Source organism: Equus przewalskii, chromosome X (genome assembly GCF_037783145.1).
Source record: "Equus przewalskii isolate Varuska chromosome X, EquPr2, whole genome shotgun sequence".
Taxonomy (NCBI): domain Eukaryota; kingdom Metazoa; phylum Chordata; class Mammalia; order Perissodactyla; family Equidae; genus Equus; species Equus przewalskii.
The window spans coordinates 78,521,245-78,544,037 of NC_091863.1; the positions used below are offsets into that span (position 1 = coordinate 78,521,245).

The 22,793-nt window shown below is 37.5% G+C and overlaps 1 protein-coding gene across 6 annotated transcripts in view; it reads left to right on the forward strand.

Moving 5' to 3' along the window:
- The window catches only part of DIAPH2 (diaphanous related formin 2), an 816,328-nt gene that overhangs the window by 788,034 nt on the left and 5,501 nt on the right, over positions 1–22,793 (forward strand). The window lies entirely within an intron of this gene.

The following is a 22,793-nucleotide window of genomic DNA, read 5'->3' on the forward strand; positions in this document are numbered from 1 at the left end:
TCAGATCCCAGGCATGGACCTACACACTGCTCATCAAGCCATGCTGTGGTGGCGTCCCGCATACACAATGGAGGAAGATTGGCACAGATGTTAGCTCAGGGCCAATCTTCCTCACCAAAATAAATAAATAAATATATATCTCTCTTTTAAAAAACACTTTATTGACCTGCATGAATTGAGAACTGATGTGGTGTCAAAAACTCCTTTTTATTTGAATCTATGATGAGGGATGGATGTGTTTGGAAATGTTTAGCCCAAGAAAAGAGAAAGTACAAGGATAAGCAGTCTTCAGGTTTATGATGAAATAGTGACTAGTTTTCATTCTCTTGGTAAAGGATAGACTGAGAGGGAGCAAACGGTACCAAATCCCGGAGTGGAGAATGTAATGGTGCATCCCAAAAATGCGATAGAAGCTGTGGATGCTTGGGGAAGGTAACCATCTGATGCAAAATATCAGCTAACCTCCCCTCTAGAGTGCTTTGAAGTCTAAAAATGAGGAGGGTGCGATCTAAAAATGAGGGGGGTGGTGCAAAGCAAGATTGGAGCTTTCTCCTAATTCAATAGGAAGGCACTTTGTGTATTTACTTATATATTTATTAATTAATTATTTTTCTGAGCTGTTTCTCCTAAGAGAAAACCTGAGACCTAGCCCGTAGAAAATTGGCATTTAAAGATAGAGACATCCTCATTGCTCCCAAAGTTAGTTTGTATGTATCAAGACGCGATGACAGACTTCCTCTACACTAACCAATTTATAATCTGAATGTGTCAGAAGCTTGTGAATTATGTTGTATCTATTATCCTTGTAATTGCAGCACATTGTATAAAAATAGACATACTTTCTTTCTAAATAATCATTAAGTACAAGTTCGAAATTGACTAAGTCACAGTTGGTGGGCACAGAGACATAGCTAACAGGTAATAATGGACTCATCCGACTAACGTCAAGTCTGAGTTTTTCTTTAATGTTCTATGGTGAAGGTCATGGGTGGGGAGTAAGGAGGACAACCCACTCAAGAAAGAACCAGTCTTAAAGTTTCCCCTTTTTTTTTTTGTTTTCCCATAACATATTCAATTCCATTTAAATATTGCAAAAAGCTGAATTGCAAATGTTAACCTAAACATGAATAAAAAATGTTGATATTTTATTTAACCTAAAAATAGTAATTATGGATAGGCTGCTTTTATGATTATCGTATTTAAAATATATCATTTTACATTGGGAATATGGGGGATTGTCACTGTGATGTTATAATAAGAAAATTTGTTTTGAGTGCATTAAAAATACAGTAGATGATTATTGCAATATAAGGGGAGAAGTTGTTTGCTTTTGACAGTCTGTCAGGAGATGTAGCTTGGGAAGAAAAGTATGGTAGCTGCTTTATATAAAACAGTAGGAGAAGGACACAAGCTCAGAGAAATTTTTCCCAGCTGCTGTTATTAAAGAAATTCTTTTATAGAAGAGAGGCTTTTTTTCTTTCCGTTTTTGCTTCCATCTCTGAATCCTTTGCTTTCATGTGGCATGCAAAGCGTCTGTGCATGGCAGCCCGTAACTTCTGTTATTTAAACTGCCAACTGTTAAAACGGATTGAGTTGAACCAGGGGAAGAGAATAGCCCCACTGAGGCAAATGCATTTTTACACCCCTCTTTAATAAACTATTGTAAGGAATAGCTAGCAAGTTTCCCCTCAGACTTTCATCTAAAATTGTTAGATTGTAGCTGTGTGAAAGAATCATTATTGACTCCCGTCAGACAGTTTTGGAGAGGTGGCGAAGACACTCGTCTCCTGCCTTTCTGTGTGCTTTGTCAAATCAGGCACTTTGAGCAGAAGTACGAAGTGAAGGCTGATGTCGGGGAATGCCTTGAAGCAGGAACTTGTGCTCGTCTCCTGGGACTTCTTTTTTTTTGAGGAATCAGATTGGATTGTCAAATGATGGGAATATGACTGGACACAAACACGTTTATTGCAGGCTCAGCAGCCGTTACATATCATTAGTGAAAGGAGGCAAGGGGCAAAGGGGACCATTTTGATGTCACTTTCATCCTTTTTAAGGACAGATGCATTCACTGATGAGAAATAAACCGGCATCTGTAAAATTCCGGAGACCGGTCATACTTTTATGCCTTCTTTCCCTGTAGGTAAACACTAACTTTTTAATAGTCAGTAATATAAACTGAAATAATGGGTAATGTCAGAGTTGCTTTTAAGGATGTCAATTATGGAGCAACTGTGACTTATCAGAATCAGTATATTTCAGTATCAACACAGTGTAACTTTTTCTTAGGTACATACTATTGCTAATGTACCACTTTGGCTAAAGTTAATGTCAAAATCCAATATTTCAAAGGTGATATGCTTTTAATTAAGAAATGTAATTTGACCTTAACTTTCTACGTATAAAAGGCCATATTCCTTACACATCAACTCCAAAGTTAGTCCCATTTTCTGACTTTTCTTGTTCTTTATTCTGCTTGCAAAGGATCACTGTAATTGGCTTGCTCTGCAAAGTGTTTTCTTTGCCCTTCTGAACATTAGCTGTTTCAAGGATCTGAACGTATTATGTCAGGGAACACAAAATTTAACTTCAGCCGCCTCCATGTCCACGCCCACATTGCCAAATTAATGCTTTCTGTTTTGAGTACTCCAAGGCAGAGTGAAATCCCAAAGATGTAACTGGTCCCAAGGAGTAACCTAAACATGGGAACCATTCCAGGAAAGACAGAACGTATCTGTGTGCGCAGCATGGATCTTGGCCCTGCCCTACTTCCATGCATCTAACATATCCTCATAGTCATTTCTTCTGTATTGTCATTTTTTTTAAGTGAAGCACTTTTAGATGTCCCATATGGTTTAAAACAAATCAGAAATTCATGTCCTAAATGTTTCGTTAGTCAGAATAATTAAGTTGATCAGTTCTGGGAGCGGTGGAAGCAAAATAATGGGGTCATTGAAGCAGTCAGGCCCTAATGGGAACCTGAGCTCATTCAGATATCAAATCTAATAATTGTTCTACACCTGTATGCACAGTCCCATTGAGCAAATTCACATTAAAGGTTTAGTGGAACACTTTCAATGCTGTGGTCCAAAGGGACTTGCTACTGTTTTTACAAGAAAGCACTGAATATTTTTTAGCAATATGTTTTTTGTGATGTGTTAACGAAGCTCTGTGTGTGTATGTTGGTGCCCTGTCCCTACCTAGGGAGGAAGAAAAGGGAGATCTGTACAACTAGGAATGGTTTCCTTACCGTTTAAAGATAATAAAAGTGCACTCAAGCATTTTCCACCTGGAGGCAATAATATGAGAAAACTGAACTCCCTGGATGGTGGAGGGTGAGGGGAGTTTTGTTAAATAATCTATGCAACCTACTAGAAGTGAGGATCACTTAACCCCTTCCTGTCATAAAATAATAGGGTATCAAGCGTAATTTGGGTTATTGAAGTAGAAAGCAGCAGTTAGGCATTCTGTAGTAATGCAGTGTTTCATTTCTCCTATGTCACTGTATGACTGTAGCAGCAAATTGACTGCTTTTGATTCTCCTACAAGATATCTAAGGAGAGTTGACAGGCCTAAAAAAATTTTAAAGATCTGAGGAGTGGAAAGATGAATTTAATTCTGCCCTATAATGACCGTTGAACTAACAGATCTTCAATAGAACTTTCTCATTGGAGGCTTCAAAGCACACAGGAAAATTAAGAGATTTGCAGTCTATCTTGAACAACTATGAAAGACAGCTAAGGCCAGGCCTCTTTACCAAAAAAGGCAATCAAAGCTGAATTAGCTTACCTAAAGCATAGTTTTAATACACACACAGAATCTTACTCATGAATATTGCGCTCAAATATTATTGCTTTCTTTGTGGATAAACAAAAGAACATGTGCATTTGTGTATTCATTCAAAAATCATTTACTGAATGCCTGTTATATTCCAGGCACCAAGGAAACAGATGCAAATGACAGTTCTTGGCTTTCCAGAGCTCACAGTAAAGTGAGGGAGACAGATGGCACAGGGGCAGTGACAGTATAAAGCTCAAGCTGAATCTTCACAAATGAGTAGGAGTTTCGTGGGTAGGAAAACAACAAGGAAGAGAAGCATGTTTCAAGAAAGGGAACCACAATTATGGAGGCAATAGGAGAGCAGGATCAGCAGTTCAACATCACTAAAGCATAGGTAGGAGAAACTGGTAAAATGAACTGTCAGGAGAGGCCTTGGACACTAAAGAGTTTCATTTTTTTATTGCATGGGTGATGAGGAGCCATTTCCAGCTTTTTCTCCAGAATCTCCTAGCCGTGTGGAAGGTTGACTGGAGAGGGTTGAGGTTTGAGGCAGGAGAGATTCAACAGGGGTCTATTATCAAGAGCCTAGGCAATGGAAGAAGGCCTGCTCTAGAGCAGTGGCAGTGGAGCTGATGAAGAAATAGGTCCAAGAATGATTCAGGAGTTAGAATTGACTGAGTTTGTCGAGCAATTGGATATGAGAGTGAAAAAAGGGAAGGGGTCTAGGGGGATGAGGTTTGGTTTTTGTTTTTGTTGTTATGACTTGGTGTATAATGGCTGTATTAGTTTGCTAGGCCTGCTGCCATAAAGTGCTACAAACTGAACAGTTTAAACAACAGAAATTTATTGTCTCATTGTTCTGGAGGATAGAGGTCTAAGATCAAGGTGTCAGCAGGGCCATGTTCCCTCTGAAGGTGCCAGAGAAGGATGTGTTGCAGGCCTCTCTCTTAGCTCCTGGTGGTGTGCTGGCAATCTTGGGCATTCCTGGGCTTGTAGAAGCATCACCCTGATCTCTGCCTTCATCTTCACATGGCGTTCTCCATTTGTGAGTGTCTGTCTCCAAATTTCTCCTCTTGATAAGGAAACAAATTATACTGGATTGGGGCCCACCCTAATGACTTTGTTTTAACTTGATTACCTCTGAAAAGACCCTGTGTCCAAATCAGGCCACATTCTGAGGTAATTGGGGTTGGGACTTCAGCGTAAGAATACAGGGGGACTCAATTCAACCCATATCATGGCCCCATTCATCCAAATAAGGAAACATGAAAAGGAGACAATAGGATCAAAGGAAAGGAGATCAGTTTGGATCTTGACTATGAGGTAGCCTTGGAACAATCAGGAGAAATATTTAGAAGGTGCTTGAAGCTGTAGCCTAGAGCCTAGGACATGTAGAATTGAGATCTGTTAGCATAAAGGAGGTAGAGTAGAGTAGTTGAAGTTTTGCAAGTGGCTGAATATACCCATGGAGAGTAGCTCATGAAAGGGAAAGGGCAAAGAATAAAACTCTGAAAATTGCTGACATATAAGGGACAAGGGAAAGAATGGTAGCTTATAAAAGAAACAGAAGAATCAGGCAAAGAGGTAATTTGAAGATTAAGAAAAGTAGTAATATACAAGCCAAGAGAGGAGGGAGTTTCATGGAAGGAATAATTGTCAACAGTATCATGTGTTACAGAGAGGTCAAGGAAAATAAAAGTGAAAGAATCCTAATCCTTAAGGCGGGAATGTGATATTGATTCAGAATAGACCTATTCATAAATATGGCCATCAGGGAACATACCTTGTATTTTCAATAGAATTTCCCTCTATTTTTATTACTAGAGAAAAAAAAGAATGGATTTACTTATACAGTATAACATTTTATACTCAGAGAAATTGTACTTTTCTAAATGATCTAGTTTTTCTAATCTATAAGCAAGGATTCATTATTGGAGTATCTTTCAAAGGCAGTTAAATTATCCTGACAGAGACTCTGTTACAAGCAATACATACACATTTTCTGCCGTGGTCTTGAAATTCTGATATTTATGGTTATTGTATTGTGTGACTAGTGCTCAGAATAGGATAAAATAGAGCCTCTCAGAATGAGATTGTAATGTTGGTCAGAAGAGAGTCTTCTAAGAAAGTATCTTTCCCTTGAAGTCATTGTCTGTTTTTATGTAGCCAACATCAGAGCTCTCAGGGCTGCTAAATGTCATTTTATGTACTACTTCACAATCTAACCACACATATTATCTTTTTTCCTCAATTCCCCTAAAAACACAAAACTATCTCCAGAACCAATTTCAAAGATTCACAATTAGACCTGTAGTAAAAGAAAGTATTGAAAAGATAAGCTAGAGTTTGTACACCATATATTGTCCCAGACAAATATGTGTATGGGAACAAATGACATATTTATGTCTGTAAATCCTCATAAGAGTTTTGTTCAGAGAAAGAACCAACAGGTATATATTGAATGGCTGTTTATTATTGAGAAGGCTGAAAAAAGAAGTAGAAGATACACATTCTCTGCTATCATGGAGCTGTCATCTTAGAAAGGCAATACATGAAATGATGCTGAAAAGTGTGAAACTGGCTAAAATTAAAAGCTGAATTGTGTGGTACAAGCCAAATTTGTGCTATTGGAGTCCAGAGAGAAAGATGGATGAAGGCCACAGAGGTCACAGAGGGGGAATTTGAACTGGGCACTGAAGGATGGGTAGACTTTCACAGAGGGAAGGGAGAAGGCAGAGGTGAGCACATAAGCAAAATTCTAGAATCTGTATAGGCGTGTTCATGGAACAGTTATGAAGCCAACCTAACTAGATTCAAGGGTGAGTCATAGAGAATAGGGGAAAATCTGACTGAATAGAGTGGGGTTTGTGTAAAAGAAAAAAAAACACAGCAAAAACAGAAAGTATGTAATCCACGAATTTCTCCTTTACTTTTTTAGCTGCCACAAATTTTAGAGCCGAATTTATTATACACATATTCTAATCTCCCTGAGCTACTTCCTTTAGACTGAATCTGTTCACTTTCATCTTCATCTGCCTTATCTTGCAGTGAATTTTAATCTATGGGTCTTCCAAAGTCGTTTTGGAAGTTAACTTGTTACAATTTTTATTGTCGTTTCATCCTTTTTTCCCCCCATCATTTCAAATTAGAATTGAGCCAAGTTAGTCTTGTTTTAAATCCACGGCAGCCTTTTGAGCTGGGGAGTAAAGTCTCTTTGGGAAGACAGCTCAGAAAGGTGGGCTGGAGGATGGCTTGAATGGAGGAAAGTCTGGGTACAGCACAGAGTCTAGCCAGTGTCCTGTTTCGGAAATTTTAGAAGTAGCAAAAGGGATCTAAAGATTCATTTTAATGGGAATCTAATTCTTTTGGGTCTCTGGTAACTGAATTAAAACTATTTTTAATATATTATTACTTAAATATGGACAAATATAAAAATAGGCATAAACTCCGTATGCTTTAACAATTTTTATAAAACTATAAAACATAATAAAGAAAGTTAACATTAATTTAATGTGTCTACTAATACTAGATTTAATAGTAGAAAGAGGGGCCGGCCGCGTGGCCAAGTGGTTAAGTTCTCGCGCTCCGCTTCGGTGGCCCAGGGTTTCGCCAGTTCGGATCCTGGGCGCAGACTCAGCACCGGTCATCAGGCCACGCTGAGGTGGCATCCCACATACTACAACCAGAAGAACCTCCAACTAGAATATACAACTATGTACAGGGGGGCTTTGGGGAGAAGAAGAAGAAGAAAAAAAAAAGAAGATTGGCAACAGATGTTAGCTCAAGTGCCAATCTTTAAAAAAAAAATAGTAGAAAGATTTAGCTTAGGATCCAGTTGTATATTTTGACCTCATTAATACTAATGCAGAGAATCTCTGTTGTTGTATAAGTAGACTGAACAAAACGGTATTGATAACTTCAAGGGTTTGTCATCTCTCTTAGGATCATCAGACTCCACATTGAGTAAAACACTCTGGTATTGAGCAACTCTCTAATTCCAGTTCTAACAGGGTATCAACTTGATAATTTTGTAAACTTTCCTTGCTCACATGAAGATAAGGCTAGGATTGAAATCTTCATAATATGGATATTTAATCCACTTGTTGCTGGAATCAGGAAGAAAAAAAGTCATTCAGTGCACATTTACCCCTGTATTTACAGCTAATAAACAGTTGCACGTTGGTCCACAAAGACTACATTCCATTGTACATCCGCTCACACCTGAAGATGGTACTGTCTTCTTAGTTCCTTATATGTCCAGCTTCTATGGTGTGAAATAGTATCACACTCTGGGATGACTCAACTCTCTGAAAAATTTTCTTTACTCGTATTATTGTGAACCTTTCATTAGTTCGGTGTACCATGATATAGCTTGGTTTTCATGTAATACAAGAACAAACAAATATATATATATATCCATGAGTGATACGCTAGTTTCTTATACGGTGATGATACAGAATATACATATGTTAACATTTTCTATATAAAAATGAAAACTCAAAACTTTAAATACCTCCTGCTTTAAAGAATTATGGCCTGGTGAGCTTCATTGACTAATTTCAGAATGCAGTCAGCCCCAACATTAGGAATTGCATCGGGTAATTCATGTCTCTGATATATTGAGCTCTCTTAGAACAGAAACTTAGAACACATTAAGAAACAAAATGGGGTTCACTACTTTTTGTGTGTCTGTTCATTCTTGTCTATTTTCCTGTCAACTTTTTATTACCCTGTTGAGTGGTGCCTTTCATCACCAGGCGTGTCATGTGTTACTAGCCAGCCCATGAATTGGCTGCCCTCAAGAGGGCCACATGTCCATTGTGGTCCATTCAGTGGCCTCTGTTAGGAAAAAAAAAGAAAAAGCCTATTCATTGCTGCTTCCCTAAGTAAAAAACTACAAGCAGGACAGTTTCGGCTGGAAGTGGTGCTGGGCATGTCAGGCACAATGACCTGAGATAACTGTTTGCTCTATGAAAATATCACCTCTTTCAGGGTCATGCGAAATGCAAGTATAAGTTATATTCATTGCCTCCACTTACTCCTCAACCTTTTGCGATATGGCTTCTGCTCCCCTTATTTCACTGAAATTGTTCTCATTAAGGTCTCTAATAACCTTCATATTTCTAAAGCTGATAGTTTTCTGTCTTTATTTTACTGCATCTTTCTAGAGCATTTGATATTATTGCTTGCTCCATTTTTCAAAATATCTACTCCCTTGGCTTCCATAACGTGTGCTCTAATGTTTCATTCTGTACCTCTCTGAATATTTGCTGTCTGTTTTCTTCATGGACTCCTCTTCCTCTGCTCATCTCTTAAATATCAGTGTTTCCCAGGATTTGACCATCGGCCCACTCTTCTTCTCACTCTACATAATTTCCTGAGTGATGGCTTCAATTACCATCTATGTAATGAGTCTCCCAATTCTCTCGTACTCTTTCTAAGCCTCTCCCTTGAACCTCAGTGTTATAATATTTAAAGCCTTGCTGGACAGCTCCACTCGGCTATCTTAAAGGTATCTCCAATTTGAAAAATGCCAAACTGAGCTCATCATCTTGTTGAATACGACTGCTCTTCCCATATACCCTATCTTAGTTGATGGAACCACCATTCTCCCAAATGTAGAAGCTAGAAATTTTAGTTATCTTTCACTCCTTCTCTATTCTCCATATACAATTAATCCCTAATTCTTGTCTTGTCCCCTTGAAGCCCATCCACTGCATGATCATCAAACCATCTTACAGTTTCACTCCCTATTGCACATCTAAAGTCCGAGAGCCTTGAAATGGCATGAGACCATCTGTGATCTGGATGTTACTTCTCTAGCCTTGGAGCCCACAGTCCCCTGCTTTTAATCAACATTGATTTGCTTGTAGTCACACACGTATTATTTTTTTCTCATCTCTTCTCTCTCTTTCCTCACAATGTCTCCTTTGCCTGGAATATGCTTTTCCTCTAGGCTAATTCATCCTCATTCTTTAAGAATCAACTAGAACATTACCTTCTCTAAAAAGCCTTCCCAGAGATCCTTCCCCTAAGGCTTGGCTAAGTGCTCCTTTTCTGCGCTCTTGATTATATACCCCTATTCATAGCACTCGCTGTAACTGTATTCTAATTATCTTTATATGCTGCCTCCATTTAAGTGAGAATACCTTGAGGCAAGGGGCTGAGACATTACATTTTTGTATCAGGGGATATAATATAAACTAGATTCTAAAACTGCCTCACTGAGAACTGTGTAGCAGACTACTGAAGAAGCCCTAACACATCTCATCAGACTAATTTTTAGACCAAAAGGCCACAATCACTACGTAGTACATGCCTTGAAAGAAGAGACTGGCTCATTTATCTCTGGTACTATGCCAAGCACATAGTCAGTATTCAAGAAAGGATTGTTGAAATAAATTGCAGGCCAGGTTTTGGACAAAGGGAAATATACCTGACATAGGAAGAGACCCTGGTTATGACAACAAGGCTGTCTGTTTCCAGCGAATAGGTCTACTCAGGAAACCAAATTAAAGGTCAGCTGTCCTAGAAACAAATCTGCTGTCCTGGAAAAAGAAATGAATGACTGGTTTTACTAGATGCATCATCCAAACCAGGCTAGAATTTCTAGAAATAATCTCTTTCTCCCCTAGGGGACAAATCTGTCCAGACAATTGCAATCCTAAAGCAGAGAAGCAACAGAAAGCAGTCTGGCAACATTTCTGTGCCCACTGGATGACAATAAGACAAACAAATAAATTGCTATAAAAGATTTTCATTGCTTCCCAAAGGCATAAAAATACCCCAGCCTGTGATGACTTGTGAAATAAATAAAAAGTCAGAACCTTGATAAATTCTGATTTCCTGCCTTATCTTTGTTAAGTCTTTATTTTTACAGGCAAATCTGAGAAAGACTTTTATAAACACCTGTTTTCATCTTATCGCATTGTCCCTAAAGTGGCTAAAACATGTCATAGTCTCCATAAGAAGGCTGTCTAGACTTTAAAAAGTGTAATAAGGTCTTGATGTGGAAATCTTCGGAATGTAACTCTTATCATATCAAATGTAAAAAATGTTACACTTTATATCTGGTACCATTCTGGTCCTTTTACCTTATTGCCTCATTTAGTCCTTGTAGCTGCCCTATTAGGTAGGTCTTTAAATATTATTTTCATGTTCACAAAGGAGAAAAGAAGTTTAGGAAAGCAGAGCTACTAAGTGACAGAACCAAGATTTGAACCCGTGTGGTCATACACTGAGAACTTTGATCTTTCTGTAATACAAAATCAAGGATAACCATTAGACATAGAAGCTACTTTTTGCTTGAGGATTGTTGACCGATTCATGTGTGTGTGTGTGTATGTGTGTGTGTGTGTGTGTGTGTGTGTGTGTGTTTCACGTGTATCAGAAGATTACTATGGGCCAGGTACTGGATTATCTCATTTAATCCTAACTCCCTGCAATGTAAGTACTATTATTATTCTTATTTTGCAGATGAGAAAACTAATGTTTAGAAAGGTTCATTGTGCAAATATATAAATGTGAGAGTAGCTTGTTTTATAGCAGAAACTGTGTCTAGTAATTTAATAAGTTCAAAGACTACATATTTGTCTACTTTACTCCATCGTCATACGTTGCACCAGTACAAGTGGTGGTAAGAGACTAAGGCTTAGTGCCAAGACTCCCCTCCCTACCTCCACACTGCCTGCATTAACCAGGGAGAATAACCCAGAGTGCATCGCTTGGCGAAACTGGGTCAATATCGTTTACCATCAAAGGACAGACTTTATAATTTGTCGTTTGTAGGTAACATGGTGCTGCAAAGCAAATTTTAAGTCTCGTTTGATTTTGTCCTTGAAGTAAAACTCTCCAGATGATGTACCTCCTTATCTTTCTGAATTTTTACCCATCTCTTTGGAGAGAGACAATGTCTAGGTTCACTTCTTAAGACTAGAACTTTTAGAATTTAGAATCCAAGATTCATGAAATGTATTTATTAATGACAACAGTGTATGAAGACAAATTTCTTTGTGCTCTAAAACCAGCAGATTTGTAAGCCATTTCTTTCTGATGGAGGAACATTCTATGGCCCTTATTTAAGTAGGGCAAAAATGTTACTTGATTTCCATGTTTTTTTTTTTCTTTCCATTATGCTGTACTTACTGATGGTATAATCCACAATGAATTAATTCAGAGATTATTGAGTCCCAGACTGTGCTTTCTTTAAGTTGAGAACAGTATATGCTATTTATTTGAAGACTGAAAATTTAGTATCCCACTTAGGTTGTTTCCCTAATTTGCCAAGTTAATCATGCTCAATGCAAACAATTCAGACATGGAAAAATATAAAAAAGAAGAAAATCATGTTCCCACCATTCAGAGATAACCACTGTTTTTATTGGCTTATATCCTTCCAAACTTCTAAAAATTATATTTCTTCGAAAGAAGAGTATGATATTGCCTTTTTTACTTTATAATGTGGACCTCTTTCTGTCAAGCACATATAGATCTATATATGTTAGAATGGCTACATTTAACGGCAGTGTATGCGGGTCCCATCCTTCATTTATCTAATCCCATGATGGACATATAGGCTGTTTATAGCTTTCACTGCTATAAACGATGCTGCAAAGAACACTGATGTACAGCCATCCAGATTTATCCATTTGTCTTAGAATGTGAGAAGTGGCTTTGTTCCAGTAGACTTAACAAATCAGGAAAGGTTCTTTGAGACTTCTTATAAGAGAGGTAAGTTGCTAGTGAGTAGCCATTTTTGCTCATCTATAGGCTCAGCCTGTGCTTGGGCTGTGCATAGATTGCCTTAGACACTAAAATTACAAAGGAACTTCTGTCAGTTATGAATATGACATTGAGAAGCTGTGTTTTAACTCTGTCCTAATTGCTCATATTGAAAACAACTGCTGACTGGCTTCTACCTTAAGGGACAGTTTATATTTTAAAACAATGGCACTGGCAGCTGCTAGAGTGTCTGTGATATTAACCATGCAGGTTGCCTTTGTCCATCCAACTGGTTAGATAATTAAGCACGGGCTAGCATAGGGAACACTACTAATGGGAAGCACCTGTTTATAGGCTCACACATGGTAAGTTGTAGATTAATATCTTCTCTCCTCAAAATCATAGCCATTGGTATATTTCTGTGACCCACCCCTTTGGGATATGGAGGCATCATGCAGGGGAAGGCCCGCCATTTGTGCTTTACTACAGAAGCCAGCGAACTTACAGAACCCCAGACTACCTGGGGCTACTGAAGCTGTGGAGTTGGGCTAACTACTCTAAAACTTCCATCATCAGCAAGAAGTAGGTAACCCAGACCCAAGAGATAGGTTGCACGTATTAAAAACAAAAAGAATAGATATATAGTCTCTGAGTGATTAAGAAACAAAAGCAGATGACAGGCAAGTATCTTCTAGGTCAGCATATCAGCAGCAAAGCTCAGGCAGATCGCAAACAACTGCCACAGAAAATGACAGAGGATTGTCCATCATCTGATCAAAGTCAGAGAAATGGCTGACGCCTAATATTCTTAGCCATAGGGATCTCTGTCACATATGGAGGAGAAAGGCACAGAGTTGACAGGTGATACGAATGAATCGACTCTGCAGCCACAGTGCCATTTTACAGCTAGTTTATCGGCACCACCCCAAATGGTTGCTCAAGCTCTCATCTTGCTAAGTACTCTTGGCCTGCGTCACTGCAATCTATGTATGCCTTGATCAACTCTTCTGCCTCTCTTGGTAGTGCTATCTAGGCTTCAACAACAGAACCTAAGCAGATGATTCCAGAGGACCCCATTGCTGCTAGGTGTTTCTGTTTTGTTTTTCCTGGGTTCTTTGTTTGCTTTGAAACGGAACTCCTGTCTTCTCTGTAAATCATTCAGGATTGTTTTTAAAAGTATCATTAAAACTAAAATCACATGTTTATGGAAATAGCTATCACTGTGAATCTGGCCAGTCCACTGCATTTCCTTTCATTAATTTCCTCCTCTTCCTAGAAAAAAAGATTAAATATATATAGACATCCTGATTCTCCCTTTATGCATTCATTCCTTTTCATGCTCCCCAGACAGGAAAAATTTGGTATTAAATAGTCAGCAATATGAGGAACTAGAACTCACTTTTTCTAGTCAAAAATTAGCAGCTATATTTCTATTTCTTCTTGGTGAAATCCTACCTATCTTTTAAGGCCTAATTGGAATGAAGTTTTCCCTGACCCCGACTCCTGCACTCAAGGGCTGTGATTTTTCACTGCTCTGAACCTCCATTGTACTTAGACTGTAACAGACGCTGTAACAGACATATAATTAGTTCCATGTTATAGTTGTTTCTACATTTATCTTTTCCTCCATAATAACTTATAAGGGTGCCTAAATTATGGTACTCTGCAGATAGATAGTTTATGTAGAAAAATTTGTGGGTGAATGAAAGGAAGGAAGGGAGGGAGGGAGAGTTTCTTTTCCTTTCCTTATGTTAATGGCAAAGTATATCCCCTCTGTGCAAGCAGTATAGTGGAGGGTGAGTTGAGGGATCAGTTCCTGATTCATTGCTAATGATTGGATAATTACTTAATCAAAAGGACCGTTTCTAAGAAACCACTATGTGTAATCCGCTGTGATAGACACGGGAGCGGCTCTGTTATAGTTTGTGTGGTTTCTGTTGGTTTGCTCTTCAATGTAAGTTTCATATGTATATTTCACCTGGGAGCTTTTCCAACTATTTTCTAACTTTATTCCTATTTTTCTCTGTCACTTTTTCCCATATTTTCCAGATATGCAGGCATCGTTGTCAGACTTTCAACTTCATAGAGAGAAAATTTGTCTTAGGGCCCAGTTGAATTTCCTAGTAAAGCAGCAAACATAATACATGACTAATATACAAAACCAAGGACATTTAAAAAAATCTATTCACTGGCTTTGACATTGAGTCCAAAGATAATCAATAGCAAGGTCTATGGCAGTTGAAATACTGAAAGATATACTGATTTTATTTTTTTCTGAGCCATACTTTTCTAAAATCCTTTGAAATACTCAAGTTATCAATTATGTAAATGCAAGTCATTTAAAATCTCAAGAGGTTGGTAGTACATGTTATGAAAATATGTTTATGATAAATTAAACTACGTATTGCATATTTTCTACATTTGTAGCTTAATATGGATTAAGTTTTTAATGCCTTGAAGTAACATTATTGTACTATGTGGTTTTACTTTTATCACATATTTCAATCTTCCTAAAGTTGCTATAATTGAGTTTGTTTGATAATGTACCTTTATATTACTACAAGACTTGATAGTTTGCAAAATACGAGGTTCATAATAGAGATAGAAAGTAGAATTACTACCTGGCAGGGAGGATAAGAAGAAAGTGAAATAGAGAAAAGTGATTTAATCTCACTACTGCAGTTTTGTAAAATATAATTTGTTTTTCCCCTAGCGCAGCAGAGTTTCATGCTGATAACAAGCTACTGAATTAATAAATCCATTGCAACTATTGAGACTTTTCCTTTAATAACATAACGAATGCTGAGCATTAAGAAGAAAAAAGGAAAGACCGTCTTTGTACAGATGTTACCTCTAGCAGATCTCCATTCCTAAGCATAGGAAAAATACCAACATCATACCCTGAGCAATATCGGTGTGAAAAGAATTTGTGCATCTCAATTAGAAGACTGTATTTTCCACACAAAAGCACACTGTTTCCTCAAACACATTTGCTTATTTTCCAATTGGAAAGACATTTAGGGCTCTATTTTGTTATCATTACATGTGCTTAACTCCAATTACAGTTAATGGGCGTTGTGTGTCTATAGTCACAGTAGCCTCTGAACTACTTTAACATTATTGCTTTCCATTACCATCCTCGTTAAAATAACTTTCATCTCTTCTGTCAACCTGAACTACCATGGTAATCTGGGTTTCTGTTTTCTTTGCGTGGATTTATTTGCATGTAATGAAGGATAGAGATTACACAACATGGCCTGTTTCTAGTGTTAAGAACATCATGATGTCATTGAGATTAGAATAGGACTAGAACTATTTAATTGTTAAATGGAGGTAATTGACTGACTTCTGGACATGCATTTTTGCACCGCACCCTGTGTATACAACTGTGTTGGAGAAAACAAAGCTCACAGTAAATTACAGTGTTTCTTTTACTTTGTTTTCTAGCCACTAATTTGGATTAAAATGGGATATTTTGTAACATAATGTGCAGTATATACCAGACTGTTGGAATAAAATAATGTGATATAGTTTAACACCAGTGGTATCTAGGGGAAGTCAAATTTGTAAAACATATTATAAAACATTAGAGAAAGTAAGGTTTACAAACTAGAAGCACTACACGACTTTGTGAATAGCCAACAAAACTATACATTTAATTGCAATTATTCAAATTTTTCACAAGGCAAAAATAATGAGAATAAGCGTATTATAAAATCTCTAGTTAGAATTAGTGATGCTCTTTTCCTTAGTGCTGGCCTTTGCTGTATTTCCAGAATAAAAGTGGTCAGCCAGCAGAAGAAGTGAACAGAAGACAGGGGATGAGGCTTGTTAAGTCTTTAAGAAAATGAGGAACCTGAGGAGAACTCTTAAAGACATCAGTAGGGACTTTAGAGTTACTTGACTCATCGGCACTCAACGACTAGACATTTGCCTAGCTTTACTAGGGTAATCTAGTTAGTACCATTGGATTTGTTTTTCAAGCTGTGTTGTTTTCAAGATGTTTTGTGATTATAGCATGATGTAGAGTTCTAAAACGTGCCCTAAAAATACGTGCTTGAAATGAAAATATAAATGACCGAGGATTATCTCCACCAGCTATTAATATTAAACACATTATGAGACTGAAATTATGAAATCAGAAGGTATTGGCACAAAAAAAAGTTGGAAAACTAGTTAGGTCAATGGAACAGAAATGTACCCTAGTATAGATAATTTAATATATGATAAAAGAAGTATCATGAATCAGTGTAGAAATTCAGGATTATTCAACAAATGGCGCTGGGACAACCCATTTCCTCTTTGCAAGAAAAAAAAGCAAGCAAACGATGTGGAAACTTAAATGTAAAAAAAGAAAAATCAAACCTTAAAGAGCAAGAAGAGATATAATTGAATGTATCTGGCTAGAAAAAGACTTCCTAAGCTTAAAAATAAAGGAACAGATGACAGTGTAAAAGACTGATAGATTTAGCTACATAAAAATAATAAAAATGAAACCATATGTTCCTACAATCCCACAACACAAGCCATGTAAACAGGCGATCAACAAACTAAGGAAAATATTTTTAATAAGTATTTCAACTGGTTACTATCTTTAATACGGAGAGTTCAAAATAAAAACAAATGCAAAAACCTAAAACCCCAATAGATTAATGAGCAATGGGCATGGCCAGCGTTTAAAGGAAGAAATATAAATTGATAATTATGAAACATTCCATCTCGCTAGGATTTGAAGAAATGCAAAAAGAACAAATCAGATGACGTTAGTCACTTTTGATATTAGCACATTTTTAAAAGACTAATACCCAACAATGAGATAAGAGAGACAAATTCATATACTTACTGCCAATTAGATTTAAATTAATACAGCTATTCTAGAATACAATTTGGACTTAATTTTGCATATTTAACAATGCCACTTCCACACATGGTGTATATAAAGATATAACTATAAGGATGTTGTAGGGGAGGAAGAAATATTCCTCTACCCTGTAGGTTCTTCTGGCTGGTCTGAGAATTAAAATGACATGAGACAGAATGACAGGAGAAAATCAAAGTTTAGTAACATGTTTACATGGGAGAAACCCAGGAAAAACTGAATAACTTAGTCAAAATGGCTGAAACCAACCTGTTAAATGCCATCTTCGGCTAAAGACAAAGGAGGCTGTTGGGGGGGGGGGGTGGTTTGGGACTTCAAAGGGAGGGCAGGCAATTCACATGGAGATGGAAAAGCAAATTTTTGGTCAACAAATGTTTGCCGTGGCTTGCAGAGATAATGGGACGTGGGAGGGACTTTGATCAAATGGGCCTTGCTGAGTTCCTCCCTGTCACCCACACCTAGTTCATATTGTACTAGAGTTCTCTATGGGGATAGCTCCTTCCTGGAACAGGCCTTCTGTCTTAAATTCTTTTAGGCAGTTCGAGGGGGGAGGTCAAACTTTCTTCCTGAGTCTTTTGTTCCTAAAAATAATCAAGCCAAACAGACATATTTTGAGGTGGCAAATTCTGCTCCCCTACAATGTTCATTGTGAGGCTTTTATAAAAAGAAATAGAAAAGATTGTAAGCAACTTAAATGTCCAGCAGTAGAGAAATGGTTAACCCAGTTGCAGTATATTTATATAATATAAAATAAAGAGTATGTGGCCATTAAAAATCATGTTTTTAATATCATATTTCAGAAATGTAATGACATGGAAAATTTCTGCAATAAAATGTTAAATGAAAAAGTAGAACACCAAATTGCATGTAGAGTTTGATCTCAATATATTGTTTTTTTTAAAAAAACACACTATTCTACTATGAGTGAAAAGAACAAATCTGGTCAACTAATAGAGCAATTGGCTGTTCTCCACCAAGAGATTGAGCCCAAGCCTAATTCAGCTGCCACCTTCCAGTCGTTTCTAGTGAGTGAGAAATGGTATCAATTCAGAATTCCGAAAACCACAGAAAAAGATATAAATCAAACAGCTTTGGAATCATGGGACACAAGGGGAAAAAAATAAGTTCATATGAGATGATCTCAGCATGACAGTCTAAAATAAATTATCTTTCTTTCATCACTATTTGGAATGCAAATAGCTACTCAGTAGACATTTCCTGAAGCAACCTAAAGTTTTCTTAGTTTTCTTAGCCTGAACTGCGTAAACCCAATCCTCTGCTCTGTTTCCTGGAAACAGTGCCTACCCGTTGATGGTCGTTCTGCCACACCATCACTTTTGAAGAGCTTTGGAGAAAACAAAGCTCACAGTAAATTACAGTGTTTCTTTTACTTTGTTTTCTAGCCACTAATTTGGATTAAAATCGGATATTTTGTAACATAATGTGCAGTATATACCAGACACACTTATTTCATGTTACCCTGCTGGGAAGGTGTAGTGCATTATGTTAGGTCCACACTGATACGTCTATATGCCTAGGAAGCACCAGGAAGGAAATAGTTCTTCCATACACAACAGATGGACACTAATCTTAGAGGGAAACGAATGATGGATGTGGCCTTTTTATCACAGTTTTTCAATCCCAACTTGACCTACTCATGCAATATACAAGATAACAGCCTTTTACCTTTGGCATACACTCACTTTGCTAGAGGATTAATTGCACATTCCCAGATTACGTATCACAGGTTTGAGGCCTTTGGTCTATCTCACATCACATTTTGTTTAAGCTTTATCTATGATATGCTTATTTCCCAGTTATTTCACTTGACAGAGTTTTCAGTAAGAAGGAAATTAGTGATGTAGATTTAGCAATGGATCTGAAACTTTGTGACATTCAGGTATTTCATGGATGATGTGCTTTGTACGTAGTTGCTGAATAAATGATTGCACGAATGAATTTTACAGCAATACAATAATGAGTTTAATCCATTCACTGCAGGACTCAGTTGGGGAGGTTTTGAGATGAATGCCGAATCAATTTATGCTTGGAAAAAGCATAAAGCTTCTTTCTCTTACGACAGTGGGAAAAGCCTTGACATTTTGACATTGGTTTGAGCTGGTTAACCTGATAGTCAGAATGTGCAGAAGCATGTTAAAGCTGGGCCATGTATTTATATTCTCTTTTGGTGACAGACTGGAATATTATTTTAGTTTTGGCCACCCTTCCTCCATAGAATGCACATTTTCACATAACTCTGTCCCTCTCTCCAACTTCTCACTATGATCAGGTCACTCTCTGTAATATTAGAATCTTTTCACCTTCGCATGGGACATATTTCAAAGACAAGTCTGATGACCAAAGAGAATCTGTTAGGGTATGCACACCCAACTATGGTGGATCTGGAAGGCAAATCTTAGGACTGACATCTCAGTCCTAACATAATCCTTGTGTTGACAAACAATAGAATCCCTTAGTGACTTCTTCGACCGTGACGATATATTAGATTCTCTAGACTTTCTTATTTAATGTTTTACCTCATGCATTAAGAATATAGAAGCAGAGGAAGATTATTACAAACCATGTTCTCCCATCTTCTAATGAAATGTGTTTTCCTGTATCTCACTGCACAATATTCCCAACAAGTATACAAATATAGACAGGTGCACCCCCACCATCTTCCTCTCTTTGATTTACAAAAAGACAACAGGCGAATTGGAATGGGAAGCCACTACTTGTTAACAAAGCTATCTGTGTCATCTCAGGTAAATAAATATGTTTTAAACTATTTAGACTTCTTGGATGAGAGGCCCCTATTTTTTCCCTCTAAACTATCAGTAGTGTTGGGAGAATGACTGATTAAAAAAGTAAATTTGGTTCTGTCTGGGTCTCCTGGAGCTCTCAAATCATATCACATGGGCACCCACTTCTCCCACCTATGTTTCCAAATAGGAGATGCAATCACTCTCACAATCACCTAAAGTACTCCACACCTCTGACAGCAATAATAGCTAACATTTGCTCCTTTACCATAAATTTGATGCCAACTGTGTGTCCTGACCTTATGAGGGTCAGGCCACTGATTTTTACCCATTAGTATTTAATACTATAAATATAGGAATTATATTTCAAAAACTTCAGTGATTCTCAGTCTGCTTCAAAGAAGGCATGAATTCAAGCATCAAAAGTTGTCATCATTAGATTGCAAGCTGTTAGAATGTGAAGAGAGATTTATATATACATATATATATATACATTCGTCTTATATGTACATATAACGTGTTATCTCTAAATTGCACTTTTGGCCTGGTCCATATAAGTCTAGAGCATAAATATATATATTTTGTACCTAAAATAGTTTTAACATAAATACAGAGAGTTGTAAATAAATCACAAAATCCAGATCAATCATTGCTGCCATTGTTTCTAATGGCATTTTTTTCATAAACAAGGCTGTATGTCGAGATTTCAAAAATATAAGTGATGACCTTTACAGAATTGCTTCCTCATCTAATTATCTCATTAACATAGGGGCTGATTAGGTACCAAAAAATTTAAGAAGAGAGAGGGAGAAGGAAGGAAAGGAAGGAGATAGGAAAGGAAGCAGTGTAGAATAATTCTCTTTTGTGTATGCCAAGAGCTGGATTTGGACCCTGAACCTGTGTTTATCCTGCCTTCCAAAAGCTTCAGTGTCCTTTCCTCAATTCATTTTGACCTGAACGTTTATTTTCTCACACAAAATGCCAGCCATAAGTTGCAGGTTGACGTGAATCCTCACAACGTATCATTTAATGCTGTAAGGCTGGGTTTTTGGACATGGTACTTATGAATCCAGTGGGCAGGGAGTGGTGATATGGGGTGCCAGTGGCATTCCTGGAGTAAGTGCACATGCCACTTGATCTTAGTGTATAGGACCACCCAGGCCCAACCCTTTTTTTGAGCTGGGACAGTCCTCTGTAAATGGTAACATCATTCTCATATATGATAGCTTTAACACTGAAGACTTAAATGCTAGCAATGCAATGGTAACCATTGTATTATAATCTCATCTTTAAATGTTTTCTAAGATGTCCCAAACCAATCTGTATGCAAACCAGTGACATCTAAGTAATAAGCCCGTTATCTCGGAATGTTATCTTCACATTTTTAGCTGAATTGTGATCCATATCACAAACTAAATAATGGATTTTTTTAATGGTATCTTTAAAAGGATACCCAAATAATCCATCACTCAGATATATCTCTGAATAGAGAAAATGCCTCTTTCTTTCTCACCTCTCAGTGATATTATTGCATTACAAGGCACTTTAAAGCTTATGGCTGGTTGCCTCAGTGCACTCATACTATGGTGTTAATGAGGCCAGGGTCACGGAGGCCAGTTAGCTTTGCTCTGTGTACTGACCACAGACTACCGGGAATCAGTCAAGAGACACTAATACAGATGAGAAAGGTACCATGGCAAAACCTCGGCACTTCTCACAGTCCATCCTCCCCAGGAGACAGGCAGGATGTGTTCCTTGGGCATCATCATCTTAGGGAGGAAATGAGTAGTAGCTTGGGAGGTCCCAACATCTACCTCTGAACAAAGCAGGCTTGACATTTAGGCATTAACTTTGCATTATAATGCCCCATCATACCATTGATTTGCTGTGTAACCTTCATCACTAAAACAGAGATAATAGGATAGAATGAAATGGGCTTACCTCCCGGGGATGTTGTGTGAATTAGCAAATTAACGAGTGTAAAGTGTTAGCATTTATGTAAGTGCTGGTGGTTGTCATTATTTCTAGGGACCTAGTCTCATTCTAAATAGAGAATCTAAGTATATTATCCTTTTGTCAGAAAGGGATTTTTACCCACATCAATTGCATTTAAGCTGAGCATAAAACAGAGGTGATAATAACATAGTAGTGATCATCGCAATGCAGAGCTGTAAACCTTTCTCCTATTAAAGCTCAAACTATTTTCAGCAATTTTCAATGCTTTTAAACTTTGCTTTCCAAGCTTTGTGCCAACAGATATCTCTACAGTTATTATTCTTCCTGTGATGGGTGAGGGGAATGGGACCTATTCATTATTCATTCCCATAATGACTATATAATGTATTGAATTTGTTTACATTATACAATCAGGCAAAGACTCAGTAGCTAGTTTGATTGCCACCTATTGCAATCCTTGTGAAAAATAAAAACTCTATTCTGCTCTGCCCCCACTGATGTCCTCTAGAGGTAGCCAACATACAGACTGAAAACTCAAAGGGAATTGAAGTGCTTTCCAACAAAAGGCACTGTACATAGATCTTTTCAATTTAGCGTCTTTACCAAGGAATTTTGTTGTCGCCTGCTATTGCCAAGGGGACTGTGTTTGAGAGAATTCTTCCATTTCTTGTATCACTCTGACTTCACTTACCAAGAAA